This window comes from Zootermopsis nevadensis, unplaced genomic scaffold (assembly GCF_977971745.1).
Source record: "Zootermopsis nevadensis isolate Lab colony 2312 unplaced genomic scaffold, Znev_1.0 Znev_ptg000076l, whole genome shotgun sequence".
NCBI lineage: Eukaryota > Metazoa > Arthropoda > Insecta > Blattodea > Termopsidae > Zootermopsis > Zootermopsis nevadensis.
In genome coordinates, this window is record NW_028259207.1 from 121,516 (window position 1) to 140,976 (window position 19,461).

The following is a 19,461-nucleotide window of genomic DNA, read 5'->3' on the forward strand; positions in this document are numbered from 1 at the left end:
GTAAAAATAAAAAAAAGATATTTCAGCTACCACAGACCCATCTTAAGCGTAACTAATTCAGGTTAAATAAGCAAAGTCTTAATCAAACTTATCTCAATTGTACAGCATGTATGAAGGGAATATTTAGAATAAAGCCAATATATAAACTTCCTTTCCGTAAAGACGTATTTACGTCAAATTCTCCGGAACCGTGGTTCCACTATCACTTTCATTTTTTTTTTTTGGTGGGGGGGGGGTGTCTACTCGGTCGTGACTCTGCGTATGCACTTTCGGTGCCCACAACGAAGCTGAAAGCCAGGGCTGGGGCTCCGACGTGCTGGGAGTGGTGACGAACTCCTGTAATCCAACTACTTAGAGGCTAAGTGTTGAGAAATGACTTGAGGTTGGGAGTTCTGGTGTTCTGTGTCCCACAGCTAAGCTCGGTATCAATATGGACACCCTGGGGGGAGCCCGGGGTGGCCAGGTTGTTTAAGGAGGGGTGGATCGGGCCAGAGAGGAAACTCACCCGTATGATGCTGTAATGGGATCGCGCATGAAGACTGGGAGCTGCTTTAGAGCAGACCGGAAGTCACCTGTGATCGGAGCTACCGGCACCTGTACTACGACAACCCCGGCCCTGGGATTTTTTTTTTTTTGGGGGGGGGGGAGGATGAGCCATGTCTCATGGCTCGAGTAGCCTATCTGCTCTCTCGAAGTTCTTTGGAGTCGGCGGCTTCGAGACCCAGATGAGACAGCAGGGCAGACAGTCTGTGTGTGTGTGTGTCCGCCGGGCAGAGAACGACTCAGCTTGGAGACAGATAGGTCTGATATTTTTTGGGTTGTAACCCCCTACCGGAGCCTGAGCCTTGGGAGTTTGTTCTCCTTTTGAATTTATATATATTTTTATTAAATATCCCTTGTTGTTTAATCGGGGGTTCATTTATTAAGTTTTTTGGCTTAACCGCTATTACCATCCCACAACCGTACCACCTCCCGGCCTGGGATAATTTGGTCCAGTCACGAGAGCCAGTAGGGCTGAATTGCCACCTCACAGATTTTGCAATTATGGAGAAGAATGTTCATTCCAAATTAAAACAAATATATTCTGCAGAGAACTTGTGAGACCTACTGATGTTTTAATACTCCAATTTATATGATGAACTATCATTATTTATAAATTAACAATCATTCCATTTATTTAACTATTTCCATGCATAATTTATCAAATTTAACTTTAAATTCACATAATCTGTATGTATGCTTTTTAACCTATGAAAAAGCATTTTTTAAATATATATCATAATAGAAAATTTCAAAGCCTAACTCCACTAATCAAACATAAAAATGAAAACTAAAAACTAAAAGGTAGATTTCCTGTTCCACATTCTAATAAATATGAAATCTGAATATTCTTCAAACATGGCCACTCTCCAGCAATAAAACTTGGTTTCTGGAGACCACAGCCCAAAATTGGAAGAAATCTGTACAATATTTATGACAATGGAAATAAAACAATTATATCAATTATTTATTTTAATCCGTCTGATCACAATATAATTTTATTTAAAATTTATTATAATTAAGATAATAAAATATCATTCATATTCCTTATCGATTGATCGATTTACATTTCGGAACAAACAAACAAACAAAACAATTACTTCTTTAAAACAGGGAAGGAAAACCCTGACAGAAAACCAAGGGTTGAAGGGGCTGCATAGGAAAAGAGAAACCAATCCTTCTAAGGGAAAGAACCCGGAATAAAAACTTCTGGAGGACTATGGGGGTTGGACATCGGGCTAAGAACCCAATTCTGGAAGAAGCTGACACACTGAAAGGGCCGTAGTGGTAAAGAAGAAGAAGAAGGACATGTAATGAATATCGAAACTTTCATTAGGTTTGTACGTCTTCCTCCTCTGTGTGTGTGTGTGCGTGTGCGCGCGCGCTTGGGTGTGTGTGTGGCGTGTGGGGCGTCTGGGGCGTGGTGTGGGGGTGGTGTCTTGTCGTGTGGTGTGGTGTGGTGTGGTGTGGTGTGGTGTGGTGTGCAGTCGTGTCGCGTGGTGTGTCGTCTCGTGTGGCGTCGTCTCGTGTGGCGTCGTCTCGTGTGGCGTCGTCTCGTGTGGCGTCGTCTCGTGTGGCGTCGTCTCGTGTGGCGTCGTCTCGTGTGGCGTCGTCTCGTGTGGCGTCGTCTCGTGTGGCGTCGTCTCGTGTGGCGTCGTCTCGTGTGGCGTCGTCTCGTGTGGCGTCGTCTCGTGTGGCGTCGTCTCGTGTGGCGTCGTCTCGTGTGGCGTCGTCTCGTGTGGCGTCGTCTCGTGTGGCGTCCTCTCGTGTGGCGTCGTGTCGTGTGGCGTCGTGTCGTGTGGCGTCGTCTCGTGTGGCGTCGTCTCGTGTCGTGTGGTGTCGGCCCACACCACAGTACACCACACGACACGACAGCACACGACGACACGACACGACGCGACACGACTGCAGAACACACCACACAACACACCAAACCACACGATACAACACGACAGGACACCAGGCCCCACACGCCCCACGCCCCACGCCACATACACACACCCAAACGCTCGCGCGCGCACGCAGACACACACAAAGGAAGAATACATACAAACAAAATGAAAGTTTCGAATTTCTTCATTACATGTGCGCTTCTGCTCCAACCTCTTCTTCTCTAGCACTACGGCCCTTTCAGTGTGTGAGCTTCTTCCAGAATTGGGTTGGTAGTCCGATGTGCACCCCCCCCCACCGTCCTCCATAAGTTTTTATTCCGGGTTCTTTCCCTTAGAAGGACTGGTTTCTCTATCCCTATGCAGCCCCTTCTACCCTTGGTTTTCTGTCTGGGTTTTCCTTCCCTTAGCCTTTGGGGATTCCTCCCCTACCCACAAGGCAGTGGGGGCACTGAGCTCATGTGGTATTTGATGGGTGTAGCCTGCCACCAGCTACACTCCCACGCTCTCCGGTCTTGCCGCCTCGGTCCGGGACTGCCCCTTATTCGCAGCTAACCCTCATATCACTATCCGCCACCTGTCGCCCGCCCAGTACCTGAGGCTCGCCCTGGATTACGACTGAAATAAACAAACACGACGTTACGGATACGGATCCTACACATCTCCGTTACACTTTTTCGCCGAATGACCCTTCCGTGTAGACGTATTTACGTCAAAATCATTGCTTTATATTATGGAACTCTTAAGGATCATTGTCGTGTTCAGATCATCCACCTACCTAAAGTCAATTGAATCTGTTAAATTTTGTGCGGTACATGTCTTAACCATCTCATACTCCTTGAATTAATCACTCTAAAATGTTAAATTGAATCATAAGTATGAAGTTCCCCATTGAGTAAGAAACTAAACTAACCCCCCCCCCCCCAAAGGGGTGGTTAGTTTTGTGTCTTATCCAAGTGTTTTAACCCTTGAATGCGCAGTATGACTTGAATGAGTATTCTTATCAGTATCAGATTACCTTGTTGGTGTTAGTACGTCTTCTCTCACTTTTCTTCATTTCTTAAATAGTTTTCTGTCGCTGTTCGGAGACGATGTGCTGCTTGTAGAGCAGTGATCATGCGACTGGCTTGGTATTTGTTTATTTATTACGTTATTTGTTTACTCGGCATTGTTGTGTTTCTATACCAACACAACAATGCAGAGTATAAACAAATATCTGTTGCCATTGTTTGAAGACGTCACCTTCTGTCACCGGGATCTAAAAGACACACAATTGAAAATATATAAATCACTTTTATATTACTGTTAATTAAATTAAGCAATGAAGCTATAACACACCCATCACAGTTTCTAGAGTTCACCTCAGTGAACAATACAAAACACATACGGATGTGTTCAAGGTCGTATTTTTCTGTGTTCATTGTACACGTTTTTCAGATTCTGTAATACTACAGATTCAGAAATATAAGATATGAAATGTTGACAGAGGAACTACGGTTCCGGAGAATCTGACGTAAATACGTCTCTATAATGTAATGTAATGTAATAATTCTTACATAAGATAAGTACCTGTGATATTCTAAAACGTTTTTACCAGCACAAAATTATCTATTCTACGACGCACTTATTCTACAGCCGATTCACAGCTCAGTTCTTTCCGCAATAACGAAAGCGGATTGTTGACGGCAGTAATGTAACACAACAATGCCGAGTAAACAGATCACGTAGCAATTAGTTTCTTAGGTAACATAACCATTGTTATGTTACCTGGGAAACGTCAAACTTCATTGATATGTTACCTGGGAAACGTCAAACTTCATTGATATGTTACCTGGAAAACGTCAAACTTCATTGATATGTTACCTGGGAAACGTCATCTGTTTATCAACAAATAAACAACAATGGTTACCTACATAGTTACCTTACATTACATTACATTACATTCATCTACCACAGACCCATCTTAAGCGTAACTAATTCAAGTTAAATAAGCAATGTCTTAATCAAACTTTACTCGATTGTAAAGCAAGTGTGACGTATTTACGTCAAATTATCCGGAACCATGGTTCCACTGACAACTTTTTACATGCAAAACAAATTAATTAGAATAATGGCCGGTGTCAAAAGCATTGTATCTTGTAGAAAATTATTTCGTAAATTTAATATACTTCCACTTGCAAGTGAATTTATACTCTGCTGTCTATCATGTGTGGTGGAAAACTTAGATAAATTTAAAAGAAATACAGATGTACATAATTTAAATACAAGATGGAAACGTGATCTCTATGTGCCAAATCCTAACCTTTCTAAATATCAAAAAGGAGTCTACTATACAGGTATCAAGTTGTTTAATAATCTTCCAACAGTTAAAAGTCTAAGTTATTATATAAAGGTATAAGCCTGCATTGAAATATTACCTCTTCACTCACTCTTACTATTCCGTAGATGCTTTCATCTCTGCTGAACATTTTTAAGCCTTATGTATAGCTATAATCTATACGTAAAGCAAGTTTTGCATTTCTTTTTAAAATTTAGAATTCTGAGGTTTTTGTATATTAATTTGTTAAAATCTTGAGTAAGAAACTAAACTAACCCCCCCCCCCCCTTCGGAGGGTTTTTTTTGTGTCTTACTCAAGTCTTTTAACCCCTTCCTTCCATTGTATTTATCGCCTAAACATAATTTAAACAAAGAGGCGTCAGTTTTCGTAAGCAGTTTGACTTGAATGAGTATTATTATCAGTATCAGATTACCTTCTCTCACTTTTCTTCATTTCTTAAATAGTTTTCTGTCGCTGTTCGGAGACGATGTGCTGCTTGTAGAGCAGTGATCATGCGACTGGCTTGGTATTTGTTTATTTATTACGTTATTTGTTTACTCGGCATTGTTGTGTTTCTATACCAACACAAAAATGCAGAGTATAAATCTGAATATTCTTCAAACATGGCCACTCTCCAGCAATAAAACTTGGTTTCTGGAGACCACAGCCCAAAATTGGAAGAAATCTGTACAATATTTATGACAATGGAAATAAAACAATTATATCAATTATTTATTTTAATCCGTCTGATCACAATATAATTTTATTTAAAATTTATTATAATTAAGATAATAAAATATCATTCATATTCCTTATCGATTGATCGATTTACATTTCGGAACAAACAAACAAACAAAACAATTACTTCTTTAAAACAGGGAAGGAAAACCCTGACAGAAAACCAAGGGTTGAAGGGGCTGCATAGGAAAAGAGAAACCAATCCTTCTAAGGGAAAGAACCCGGAATAAAAACTTCTGGAGGACTATGGGGGTTGGACATCGGGCTAAGAACCCAATTCTGGAAGAAGCTGACACACTGAAAGGGCCGTAGTGGTAAAGAAGAAGAAGAAGGACATGTAATGAATATCGAAACTTTCATTAGGTTTGTACGTCTTCCTCCTCTGTGTGTGTGTGTGCGTGTGCGCGCGCGCTTGGGTGTGTGTGTGGCGTGTGGGGCGTCTGGGGCGTGGTGTGGGGGTGGTGTCTTGTCGTGTGGTGTGGTGTGGTGTGGTGTGGTGTGGTGTGCAGTCGTGTAGTGTCGTGTCGTGTGGTGTGCTGACGTGTCGCGTGGTGTGTCGTCTCGTGTGGCGTCGTCTCGTGTGGCGTCGTCTCGTGTGGCGTCGTCTCGTGTGGCGTCCTCTCGTGTGGCGTCGTGTCGTGTGGCGTCGTGTCGTGTGGCGTCGTCTCGTGTGGCGTCGTCTCGTGTCGTGTGGTGTCGGCCCACACCACAGTACACCACACGACACGACAGCACACGACGACACGACACGACGCGACACGACTGCAGAACACACCACACAACACACCAAACCACACGATACAACACGACAGGACACCAGGCCCCACACGCCCCACGCCCCACGCCACATACACACACCCAAACGCTCGCGCGCGCACGCAGACACACACAAAGGAAGAATACATACAAACAAAATGAAAGTTTCGAATTTCTTCATTACATGTGCGCTTCTGCTCCAACCTCTTCTTCTCTAGCACTACGGCCCTTTCAGTGTGTGAGCTTCTTCCAGAATTGGGTTGGTAGTCCGATGTGCACCCCCCCCCACCGTCCTCCATAAGTTTTTATTCCGGGTTCTTTCCCTTAGAAGGACTGGTTTCTCTATCCCTATGCAGCCCCTTCTACCCTTGGTTTTCTGTCAGGGTTTTCCTTCCCTTAGCCTTTGGGGATTCCTCCCCTACCCACAAGGCAGTGGGGGCACTGAGCTCATGTGGTATTTGATGGGTGTAGCCTGCCACCAGCTACACTCCCACGCTCTCCGGTCTTGCCGCCTCGGTCCGGGACTGCCCCTTATTCGCAGCTAACCCTCATATCACTATCCGCCACCTGTCGCCCGCCCAGTACCTGAGGCTCGCCCTGGATTACGACTGAAATAAACAAACACGACGTTACGGATACGGATCCTACACATCTCCGTTACACTTTTTCGCCGAATGACCCTTCCGTGTAGACGTATTTACGTCAAAATCATTGCTTTATATTATGGAACTCTTAAGGTTCATTGTCGTGTTCAGATCATCCACCTACCTAAAGTCAATTGAATCTGTTAAATTTTGTGCGGTACATGTCTTAACCATCTCATATTCCTTGAATTAATCACTCTAAAATGTTAAATTGAATCATAAGTATGAAGTTCCCCATTGAGTAAGAAACTAAACTAACCCCCCCCCCCAAAGGGGTGGTTAGTTTTGTGTCTTATCCAAGTGTTTTAACCCTTGAATGCGCAGTATGACTTGAATGAGTATTCTTATCAGTATCAGATTACCTTGTTGGTGTTAGTACGTCTTCTCTCACTTTTCTTCATTTCTTAAATAGTTTTCTGTCGCTGTTCGGAGACGATGTGCTGCTTGTAGAGCAGTGATCATACGACTGGCTTGGTATTTGTTTATTTATTACGTTATTTGTTTACTCGGCATTGTTGTGTTTCTATACCAACACAACAATGCAGAGTATAAACAAATATCTGTTGCCATTGTTTGAAGACGTCACCTTCTGTCACCGGGATCTAAAAGACACACAATTGAAAATATATAAATCACTTTTATATTACTGTTAATTAAATTAAGCAATGAAGCTATAACACACCCATCACAGTTTCTAGAGTTCACCTCAGTGAACAATACAAAACACATACGGATGTGTTCAAGGTCGTATTTTTCTGTGTTCATTGTACACGATTTTCAGATTCTGTAATACTACAGATTCAGAAATATAAGATATGAAATGTTGACAGAGGAACTACGGTTCCGGAGAATCTGACGTAAATACGTCTCTATAATGTAATGTAATGTAATAATTCTTACATAAGATAAGTACCTGTGATATTCTAAAACGTTTTTACCAGCACAAAATTATCTATTCTACGACGCACTTATTCTACAGCCGATTCACAGCTCAGTTCTTTCCGCAATAACGAAAGCGGATTGTTGACGGCAGTAATGTAACACAACAATGCCGAGTAAACAGATCACGTAGCAATTAGTTTCTTAGGTAACATAACCATTGTTATGTTACCTGGGAAACGTCAAACTTCATTGATATGTTACCTGGGAAACGTCAAACTTCATTGATATGTTACCTGGAAAACGTCAAACTTCATTGATATGTTACCTGGGAAACGTCATCTGTTTATCAACAAATAAACAACAATGGTTACCTACATAGTTACCTTACATTACATTACATTACATTCATCTACCACAGACCCATCTTAAGCGTAACTAATTCAAGTTAAATAAGCAATGTCTTAATCAAACTTTACTCGATTGTAAAGCAAGTGTGACGTATTTACGTCAAATTATCCGGAACCATGGTTCCACTGACAACTTTTTACATGCAAAACAAATTAATTAGAATAATGGCCGGTGTCAAAAGCATTGTATCTTGTAGAAAATTATTTCGTAAATTTAATATACTTCCACTTGCAAGTGAATTTATACTCTGCTGTCTATCATGTGTGGTGGAAAACTTAGATAAATTTAAAATAAATACAGATGTACATAATTTAAATACAAGATGGAAACATGATTTCTATGTGCCAAATCCTAACCTTACTAAATATCAAAAAGGAGTCTACCATACAGGTATCAAGTTATTTAATAATCTTCCACCAACAGTTAAAAGTCTTAGTTATTATATAAAGGTATTCAAGCCTGCATTGAAATATTACCTCTTCACTCACTCTTACTATTCCGTAGATGCTTTCATCTCTGCTGAAATTTTTTAAGCTTTATGTATATCTATAATCTATACGTAAAGCAAGTTTTGCATTTCTTTTTAAAATTTAAAATTCTGAGGTTTTTGTATATTAATTTGTTAAAATCTTGAGTAAAAAACTAAACTAACCCCCCCCCCCAAAGGGATGGTTAATTTTGTGTCTTACTCAAGTCTTTTAACCCCTTCCTTTCATTGTATTTATCGCCTAAACATAATTTAAACAAAGAGGCGTCAGTTTTCGTAAGCAGTTTGACTTGAATGAGTATTATTATCAGTATCAGATTACCTTCTCTCACTTTTCTCCATTTCTTAAATAGTTTTCTGTCGCTGTTCGGAGACGATGTGCTGCTTGTAGAGCAGTGATAATGCGACTGGCTTGGTATTTTTTGATTTCTTTGTTGTGAAGTGTTATTTGTTTACTCGGCATTGTTGTGTTTCTATACCAACACAACAATGCAGAGTATAAACAAATATCTGTTGACATTGTTTGAAGACGTCATTTCCTGAAGACAACGAAAATCACAAATTTTTATAGTAGAAGACTAGAGCAGGGCGCTCCTTCCGGAGCGCGTTCTCTAATCTGATATTCTACGTCTTTACGTCGCTGTTCTTGTTCAGTCAACTTTCTACGTCCATCCCCACCCTTGCAAATCTTCGTCTTAAAATCGATCATAATAGTTTTCGTAATCGTAATATATCGAATGAGGATCAGTTTACCTTGTGAAGTTGTTGGAGTTGGTACTTCAAATACTTGATGACGTCTTCTTTCGCTTTTCTGATGTTTTAAGCCAACTGTCAGTCGATAATCAAGATTGCGGTCTGCTGCTTCTGGAGCAGTGATAATGCGACTGGCTTGATATTTTTTGATTTCTTTGTTGTGAAGCGTTATTTGTTTACTCGGCATTGTTGTGTTTCTATACCAACACAACAATGCAGAGTATAAACAAATATCTGTTGACATTGTTGATTGATGACGACGAAATCACAAATTTTTATAGTAAAAATAAAAAAAAGATATTTCAGCTACCACAGACCCATCTTAAGCGTAACTAATTCAGGTTAAATAAGCAAAGTCTTAATCAAACTTATCTCAATTGTACAGCATGTATGAAGGGAATATTTAGAATAAAGCCAATATATAAACTTCCTTTCCGTAAAGACGTATTTACGTCAAATTCTCCGGAACCGTGGTTCCACTATCACTTTCATTTTTTTTTTGTGGGGGTGGGGGGGTTGTCTACTCGGTCGTGACTCTGCGTATGCACTTTCGGTGCCCACAACGAAGCTGAAAGCCAGGGCTGGGGCTCCGACGTGCTGGGAGTGGTGACGAACTCCTGTAATCCAACTACTTAGAGGCTAAGTGTTGAGAAATGACTTGAGGTTGGGAGTTCTGGTGTTCTGTGTCCCACAGCTAAGCTCGGTATCAATATGGACACCCTGGGGGGAGCCCGGGGTGGCCAGGTTGTTTAAGGAGGGGTGGATCGGGCCAGAGAGGAAACTCACCCGTATGATGCTGTAATGGGATCGCGCATGAAGACTGGGAGCTGCTTTAGAGCAGACCGGAAGTCACCTGTGATCGGAGCTACCGGCACCTGTACTACGACAACCCCGGCCCTGGGATCTTTTTTTTTTTTGGGGGGGGGGGGAGGATGAGCCATGTCTCATGGCTCGAGTAGCCTATCTGCTCTCTCGAAGTTCTTTGGAGTCGGCGGCTTCGAGACCCAGATGAGACAGCAGGGCAGACAGTCTGTGTGTGTGTGTGTCCGCCGGGCAGAGAACGACTCAGCTTGGAGACAGATAGGTCTGATATTTTTTGGGTTGTAACCCCCTACCGGAGCCTGAGCCTTGGGAGTTTGTTCTCCTTTTGAATTTATATATATTTTTATTAAATATCCCTTGTTGTTTAATCGGGGGTTCATTTATTAAGTTTTTTGGCTTAACCGCTATTACCATCCCACAACCGTACCACCTCCCGGCCTGGGATAATTTGGTCCAGTCACGAGAGCCAGTAGGGCTGAATTGCCACCTCACAGATTTTGCAATTATGGAGAAGAATGTTCATTCCAAATTAAAACAAATATATTCTGCAGAGAACTTGTGAGACCTACTGATGTTTTAATACTCCAATTTATATGATGAACTATCATTATTTATAAATTAACAATCATTCCATTTATTTAACTATTTCCATGCATAATTTATCAAATTTAACTTTAAATTCACATAATCTGTATGTATGCTTTTTAACCTATGAAAAAGCATTTTTTAAATATATATCATAATAGAAAATTTCAAAGCCTAACTCCACTAATCAAACATAAAAATGAAAACTAAAAACTAAAAGGTAGATTTCCTGTTCCACATTCTAATAAATATGAAATCTGAATATTCTTCAAACATGGCCACTCTCCAGCAATAAAACTTGGTTTCTGGAGACCACAGCCCAAAATTGGAAGAAATCTGTACAATATTTATGACAATGGAAATAAAACAATTATATCAATTATTTATTTTAATCCGTCTGATCACAATATAATTTTATTTAAAATTTATTATAATTAAGATAATAAAATATCATTCATATTCCTTATCGATTGATCGATTTACATTTCGGAACAAACAAACAAACAAAACAATTACTTCTTTAAAACAGGGAAGGAAAACCCTGACAGAAAACCAAGGGTTGAAGGGGCTGCATAGGAAAAGAGAAACCAATCCTTCTAAGGGAAAGAACCCGGAATAAAAACTTCTGGAGGACTATGGGGGTTGGACATCGGGCTAAGAACCCAATTCTGGAAGAAGCTGACACACTGAAAGGGCCGTAGTGGTAAAGAAGAAGAAGAAGGACATGTAATGAATATCGAAACTTTCATTAGGTTTGTACGTCTTCCTCCTCTGTGTGTGTGTGTGCGTGTGCGCGCGCGCTTGGGTGTGTGTGTGGCGTGTGGGGCGTCTGGGGCGTGGTGTGGGGGTGGTGTCTTGTCGTGTGGTGTGGTGTGGTGTGGTGTGGTGTGGTGTGCAGTCGTGTGGTGTCGTGTCGTGTGGTGTGCTGACGTGTCGCGTGGTGTGTCGTCTCGTGTGGCGTCGTCTCGTGTGGCGTCGTCTCGTGTGGCGTCGTCTCGTGTGGCGTCGTCTCGTGTGGCGTCGTCTCGTGTGGCGTCCTCTCGTGTGGCGTCGTGTCGTGTGGCGTCCTGTCGTGTGGCGTCGTGTCGTGTGGCGTCGTCTCGTGTGGCGTCGTCTCGTGTGGCGTCGTCTCGTGTCGTGTGGTGTCGGCCCACACCACAGTACACCACACGACACGACAGCACACGACGACACGACACGACGCGACACGACTGCAGAACACACCACACAACACACCAAACCACACGATACAACACGACAGGACACCAGGCCCCACACGCCCCACGCCCCACGCCACATACACACACCCAAACGCTCGCGCGCGCACGCAGACACACACAAAGGAAGAATACATACAAACAAAATGAAAGTTTCGAATTTCTTCATTACATGTGCGCTTCTGCTCCAACCTCTTCTTCTCTAGCACTACGGCCCTTTCAGTGTGTGAGCTTCTTCCAGAATTGGGTTGGTAGTCCGATGTGCACCCCCCCACGGTCCTCCATAAGTTTTTATTCCGGGTTCTTTCCCTTAGAAGGACTGGTTTCTCTATCCCTATGCAGCCCCTTCTACCCTTGGTTTTCTGTCAGGGTTTTCCTTCCCTTAGCCTTTGGGGATTCCTCCCCTACCCACAAGGCAGTGGGGGCACTGAGCTCATGTGGTATTTGATGGGTGTAGCCTGCCACCAGCTACACTCCCACGCTCTCCGGTCTTGCCGCCTCGGTCCGGGACTGCCCCTTATTCGCAGCTAACCCTCATATCACTATCCGCCACCTGTCGCCCGCCCAGTACCTGAGGCTCGCCCTGGATTACGACTGAAATAAACAAACACGACGTTACGGATACGGATCCTACACATCTCCGTTACACTTTTTCGCCGAATGACCCTTCCGTGTAGACGTATCTACGTCAAAATCATTGCTTTATATTATGGAACTCTTAAGGTTCATTGACGTGTTCAGATCATCCACCTACCTAAAGTCAATTGAATCTGTTAAATTTTGTGCGGTACATGTCTCAACCATCTCATACTCCTTGAATTAATCACTCTAAAATGTTAAATTGAATCATAAGTATGAAGTTCCCCATTGAGTAAGAAACTAAACTAACCCCCCCCCCCCCAAAGGGTGGTTAGTTTTGTGTCTTATCCAAGTGTTTTAACCCTTGAATGCGCAGTATGACTTGAATGAGTATTCTTATCAGTATCAGATTACCTTGTTGGTGTTAGTACGTCTTCTCTCACTTTTCTTCATTTCTTAAATAGTTTTCTGTCGCTGTTCGGAGACGATGTGCTGCTTGTAGAGCAGTGATCATGCGACTGGCTTGGTATTTGTTTATTTGTTACGTTATTTGTTTACTCGGCATTGTTGTGTTTCTATACCAACACAACAATGCAGAGTATAAACAAATATCTGTTGCCATTGTTTGAAGACGTCACCTTCTGTCACCGGGATCTAAAAGACACACAATTGAAAGTATATAAATCACTTTTATATTACTGTTAATTAAATTAAGCAATGAAGCTATAACACACCCATCACAGTTTCTAGAGTTCACCTCAGTGAACAATACAAAACACATACGGATGTGTTCAAGGTCGTATTTTTCTGTGTTCATTGTACACGTTTTTCAGATTCTGTAATACTACAGATTCAGAAATATAAGATATGAAATGTTGACAGAGGAACTACGGTTCCGGAGAATCTGACGTAAATACGTCTCTATAATGTAATGTAATGTAATAATTCTTACATAAGATAAGTACCTGTGATATTCTAAAACGTTTTTACCAGCACAAAATTATCTATTCTACGACGCACTTATTCTACAGCCGATTCACAGCTCAGTTCTTTCCGCAATAACGAAAGCGGATTGTTGACGGCAGTAATGTAACACAACAATGCCGAGTAAACAGATCACGTAGCAATTAGTTTCTTAGGTAACATAACCATTGTTATGTTACCTGGGAAACGTCAAACTTCATTGATATGTTACCTGGGAAACGTCAAACTTCATTGATATGTTACCTGGAAAACGTCAAACTTCATTGATATGTTACCTGGGAAACGTCATCTGTTTATCAACAAATAAACAACAATGGTTACCTACATAGTTACCTTACATTACATTACATTACATTACATTCATCTACCACAGACCCATCTTAAGCGTAACTAATTCAAGTTAAATAAGCAATGTCTTAATCAAACTTTACTCGATTGTAAAGCAAGTGTGACGTATTTACGTCAAATTATCCGGAACCATGGTTCCACTGACAACTTTTTACATGCAAAACAAATTAATTAGAATAATGGCCGGTGTCAAAAGCATTGTATCTTGTAGAAAATTATTTCGTAAATTTAATATGCTTCCACTTGCAAGTGAATTTATACTCTGCTGTCTATCATGTGTGGTGGAAAACTTAGATAAATTTAAAAGAAATACAGATGTACATAATTTAAATACAAGATGGAAACGTGATCTCTATGTGCCAAATCCTAACCTTACTAAATATCAAAAAGGAGTCTACTATACAGGTATCAAGTTGTTTAATAATCTTCCAACAGTTAAAAGTCTAAGTTATTATATAAAGGTATAAGCCTGCATTGAAATATTACCTCTTCACTCACTCTTACTATTCCGTAGATGCTTTCATCTCTGCTGAACATTTTTAAGCTTTATGTATAGCTATAATCTATACGTAAAGCAAGTTTTGCATTTCTTTTTAAAATTTAAAATTCTGAGGTTTTTGTATATTAATTTGTTAAAATCTTGAGTAAGAAACTAAACTAACCCCCCCCCCCTTCGGAGGGTTTTTTTTGTGTCTTACTCAAGTCTTTTAACCCCTTCCTTTCATTGTATTTATCGCCTAAATATAATTTAAACACAGAGGCGTCAGTTTTCGTAAGCAGTTTGACTTGAATGAGTATTATTATCAGTATCAGATTACCTTCTCTCACTTTTCTCCATTTCTTAAATAGTTTTCTGTCGCTGTTCGGAGACGATGTGCTGCTTGTAGAGCAGTGATAATGCGACTGGCTTGGTATTTTTTGATTTCTTTGTTGTGAAGCGTTATTTGTTTACTCGGCATTGTTGTGTTTTTATACCAACACAACAATGCAGAGTATAAACAAATATCTGTTGACATTGTTTGAAGACGTCATTTCCTGAAGGCAACGAAAATCACAAATTTTTATAGTAGAAGACTAGAGCAGGGCGCTCCTTCCGGAGCGCGTTCTCTAATCTGATATTCTACGTCTTTACGTCGCTGTTCTTGTTCAGTCAACTTTCTACGTCCATCCCCACCCTTGCAAATCTTCGTCTTAAAATCGATCATAATAGTTTTCGTAATCGTAATATATCGAATGAGGATCAGTTTACCTTGTGAAGTTGTTGGAGTTGGTACTTCAAATACTTGATGACGTCTTCTTTCGCTTTTCTGATGTTTTAAGCCAACTGTCAGTCGATAATCAAGATTGCGGTCTGCTGCTTCTGGAGCAGTGATAATGCGACTGGCTTGATATTTTTTGATTTCTTTGTTGTGAAGCGTTATTTGTTTACTCGGCATTGTTGTGTTTCTATACCAACACAACAATGCAGAGTATAAACAAATATCTGTTGACATTGTTGATTGATGACGACGAAATCACAAATTTTTATAGTAAAAATAAAAAAAAGATATTTCAGCTACCACAGACCCATCTTAAGCGTAACTAATTCAGGTTAAATAAGCAAAGTCTTAATCAAACTTATCTCAATTGTACAGCATGTATGAAGGGAATATTTAGAATAAAGCCAATATATAAACTTCCTTTCCGTAAAGACGTATTTACGTCAAATTCTCCGGAACCGTGGTTCCACTATCACTTTAATTTTTTTTTTGGGTGGGGGGGGGGTGTCTACTCGGTCGTGACTCTGCGTATGCACTTTCGGTGCCCACAACGAAGCTGAAAGCCAGGGCTGGGGCTCCGACGTGCTGGGAGTGGTGACGAACTCCTGTAATCCAACTACTTAGAGGCTAAGTGTTGAGAAATGACTTGAGGTTGGGAGTTCTGGTGTTCTGTGTTCCACAGCTAAGCTCGGTATCAATATGGACACCCTGGGGGGAGCCCGGGGTGGCCAGGTTGTTTAAGGAGGGGTGGATCGGGCCAGAGAGGAAACTCACCCGTATGATGCTGTAATGGGATCGCGCATGAAGACTGGGAGCTGCTTTAGAGCAGACCGGAAGTCACCTGTGATCGGAGCTACCGGCACCTGTACTACGACAACCCCGGCCCTGGGATCTTTTTTTTTTTTTGGGGGGGGGGGGGAGGATGAGCCATGTCTCATGGCTCGAGTAGCCTATCTGCTCTCTCGAAGTTCTTTGGAGTCGGCGGCTTCGAGACCCAGATGAGACAGCAGGGCAGACAGTCTGTGTGTGTGTGTGTCCGCCGGGCAGAGAACGACTCAGCTTGGAGACAGATAGGTCTGATATTTTTTGGGTTGTAACCCCCTACCGGAGCCTGAGCCTTGGGAGTTTGTTCTCCTTTTGAATTTATATATATTTTTATTAAATATCCCTTGTTGTTTAATCGGGGGTTCATTTATTAAGTTTTTTGGCTTAACCGCTATTACCATCCCACAACCGTACCACCTCCCGGCCTGGGATAATTTGGTCCAGTCACGAGAGCCAGTAGGGCTGAATTGCCACCTCACAGATTTTGCAATTATGGAGAAGAATGTTCATTCCAAATTAAAACAAATATATTCTGCAGAGAACTTGTGAGACCTACTGATGTTTTAATACTCCAATTTATATGATGAACTATCATTATTTATAAATTAACAATCATTCCATTTATTTAACTATTTCCATGCATAATTTATCAAATTTAACTTTAAATTCACATAATCTGTATGTATGCTTTTTAACCTATGAAAAAGCATTTTTTAAATATATATCATAATAGAAAATTTCAAAGCCTAACTCCACTAATCAAACATAAAAATGAAAACTAAAAACTAAAAGGTAGATTTCCTGTTCCACATTCTAATAAATATGAAATCTGAATATTCTTCAAACATGGCCACTCTCCAGCAATAAAACTTGGTTTCTGGAGACCACAGCCCAAAATTGGAAGAAATCTGTACAATATTTATGACAATGGAAATAAAACAATTCTATCAATTATTTATTTTAATCCGTCTGATCACAATATAATTTTATTTAAAATTTATTATAATTAAGATAATAAAATATCATTCATATTCCTTATCGATTGATCGATTTACATTTCGGAACAAACAAACAAACAAAACAATTACTTCTTTAAAACAGGGAAGGAAAACCCTGACAGAAAACCAAGGGTTGAAGGGGCTGCATAGGAAAAGAGAAACCAATCCTTCTAAGGGAAAGAACCCGGAATAAAAACTTCTGGAGGACTATGGGGGTTGGACATCGGGCTAAGAACCCAATTCTGGAAGAAGCTGACACACTGAAAGGGCCGTAGTGGTAAAGAAGAAGAAGAAGGACATGTAATGAATATCGAAACTTTCATTAGGTTTGTACGTCTTCCTCCTCTGTGTGTGTGTGTGCGTGTGCGCGCGCGCTTGGGTGTGTGTGTGGCGTGTGGGGCGTCTGGGGCGTGGTGTGGGGGTGGTGTCTTGTCGTGTGGTGTGGTGTGGTGTGGTGTGGTGTGGTGTGCAGTCGTGTAGTGTCGTGTCGTGTGGTGTGCTGACGTGTCGCGTGGTGTGTCGTCTCGTGTGGCGTCGTCTCGTGTGGCGTCGTCTCGTGTGGCGTCGTCTCGTGTGGCGTCCTCTCGTGTGGCGTCGTGTCGTGTGGCGTCGTGTCGTGTGGCGTCGTCTCGTGTGGCGTCGTCTCGTGTCGTGTGGTGTCGGCCCACACCACAGTACACCACACGACACGACAGCACACGACGACACGACACGACGCGACACGACTGCAGAACACACCACACAACACACCAAACCACACGATACAACACGACAGGACACCAGGCCCCACACGCCCCACGCCCCACGCCACATACACACACCCAAACGCTCGCGCGCGCACGCAGACACACACAAAGGAAGAATACATACAAACAAAATGAAAGTTTCGAATTTCTTCATTACATGTGCGCTTCTGCTCCAACCTCTTCTTCTCTAGCACTACGGCCCTTTCAGTGTGTGAGCTTCTTCCAGAATTGGGTTGGTAGTCCGATGTGCACCCCCCCACCGTCCTCCATAAGTTTTTATTCCGGGTTCTTTTCCTTAGAAGGACTGGTTTCTCTATCCCTATGCAGCCCCTTCTACCCTTGGTTTTCTGTCAGGGTTTTCCTTCCCTTAGCCTTTGGGGATTCCTCCCCTACCCACAAGGCAGTGGGGGCACTGAGCTCATGTGGTATTTGATGGGTGTAGCCTGCCACCAGCTACACTCCCACGCTCTCCGGTCTTGCCGCCTCGGTCCGGGACTGCCCCTTATTCGCAGCTAACCCTCATATCACTATCCGCCACCTGTCGCCCGCCCAGTACCTGAGGCTCGCCCTGGATTACGACTGAAATAAACAAACACGACGTTACGGATACGGATCCTACACATCTCCGTTACACTTTTTCGCCGAATGACCCTTCCGTGTAGACGTATTTACGTCAAAATCATTGCTTTATATTATGGAACTCTTAAGGTTCATTGTCGTGTTCAGAACATCCACCTACCTAAAGTCAATTGAATCTGTTAAATTTTGTGCGGTACATGTCTCAACCATCTCATACTCCTTGAATTAATCACTCTAAAATGTTAAATTGAATCATAAGTATGAAGTTCCCCATTGAGTAAGAAACTAAACTAACCCCCCCCCCCCAAAGGGGTGGTTAGTTTTGTGTCTTATCCAAGTGTTTTAACCCTTGAATGCGCAGTATGACTTGAATGAGTATTATTATCAGTATCAGATTACCTTGTTGGTGTCAGTACGTCTTCTCTCACTTTTCTCCATTTCTTAAATAGTTTTCTGTCGCTGTTCGGAGACGATGTGCTGCTTGTAGAGCAGTGATCATGCGACTGGCTTGGTATTTGTTTATTTATTACGTTATTTGTTTACTCGGCATTGTTGTGTTTCTATACCAACACAACAATGCAGAGTATAAACAAATATCTGTTGCCATTGTTTGAAGACGTCACCTTCTGTCACCGGGATCTAAAAGACACACAATTGAAAATATATAAATCACTTTTATATTACTGTTAATTAAATTAAGCAATGAAGCTATAACACACCCATCACAGTTTCTAGAGTTCACCTCAGTGAACAATACAAAACACATACGGATGTGTTCAAGGTCGTATTTTTCTGTGTTCATTGTACACGATTTTCAGATTCTGTAATACTACAGATTCAGAAATATAAGATATGAAATGTTGACAGAGGAACTACGGTTCCGGAGAATCTGACGTAAATACGTCTCTATAATGTAATGTAATGTAATAATTCTTACATAAGATAAGTACCTGTGATATTCTAAAACGTTTTTACCAGCACAAAATTATCTATTCTACGACGCACTTATTCTACAGCCGATTCACAGCTCAGTTCTTTCCGCAATAACGAAAGCGGATTGTTGACGGCAGTAATGTAACACAACAATGCCGAGTAAACAGATCA

General features: G+C 41.6%; 2 protein-coding genes, 3 long non-coding RNA genes and 3 pseudogenes across 9 annotated transcripts in view; 4 read left to right on the forward strand and 4 right to left on the reverse strand.

The window, feature by feature from the left end:
- LOC110832269 (protein argonaute-3-like) overlaps positions 1–19,461 on the forward strand; it is a 137,851-nt gene that overhangs the window by 92,962 nt on the left and 25,428 nt on the right. The window lies entirely within an intron of this gene.
- LOC147870996 (signal recognition particle RNA) lies at positions 316–576 on the forward strand (annotated as a pseudogene).
- Positions 2,023–4,257, reverse strand: LOC147870997 (uncharacterized). Its single transcript, XR_015532924.1, has 3 exons — positions 3,999–4,257; positions 3,448–3,687; positions 2,023–3,047 (listed from the first exon to the last, which is right to left on the reverse strand). It is a non-coding gene; the product is annotated as an uncharacterized LOC147870997 (long non-coding RNA).
- Positions 5,524–9,545, reverse strand: LOC147870998 (uncharacterized). The gene is made up of 4 exons (XR_015532923.1): positions 9,416–9,545; positions 8,985–9,201; positions 7,248–7,487; positions 5,524–6,849 (listed from the first exon to the last, which is right to left on the reverse strand). It is a non-coding gene; the product is annotated as an uncharacterized LOC147870998 (long non-coding RNA).
- LOC147870999 (signal recognition particle RNA) lies at positions 10,012–10,272 on the forward strand (annotated as a pseudogene).
- LOC147871000 (uncharacterized) lies at positions 11,222–15,329 on the reverse strand. 2 transcript variants are annotated; one of them, XR_015532921.1, is made up of 4 exons: positions 15,200–15,329; positions 14,769–14,985; positions 13,033–13,272; positions 11,222–12,633 (listed from the first exon to the last, which is right to left on the reverse strand). It is a non-coding gene; the product is annotated as an uncharacterized LOC147871000 (long non-coding RNA). The 2 variants fall into 2 exon arrangements; XR_015532922.1 differs by lacking the exons at positions 14,769–14,985; positions 15,200–15,329 and adding an exon at positions 13,584–13,843 and having other exon boundaries at positions 11,225–12,633.
- LOC147871001 (signal recognition particle RNA) lies at positions 15,794–16,054 on the forward strand (annotated as a pseudogene).
- Positions 16,977–19,461, reverse strand: part of LOC147871002 (uncharacterized) — a 197,168-nt gene continuing 194,683 nt past the window's right edge. The window contains exon 3 of the transcript XR_015532938.1: positions 16,977–18,357. The gene's annotated coding sequence lies outside the window, so the exon portion shown is untranslated. The remainder of the gene's footprint in view (positions 18,358–19,461) is intronic.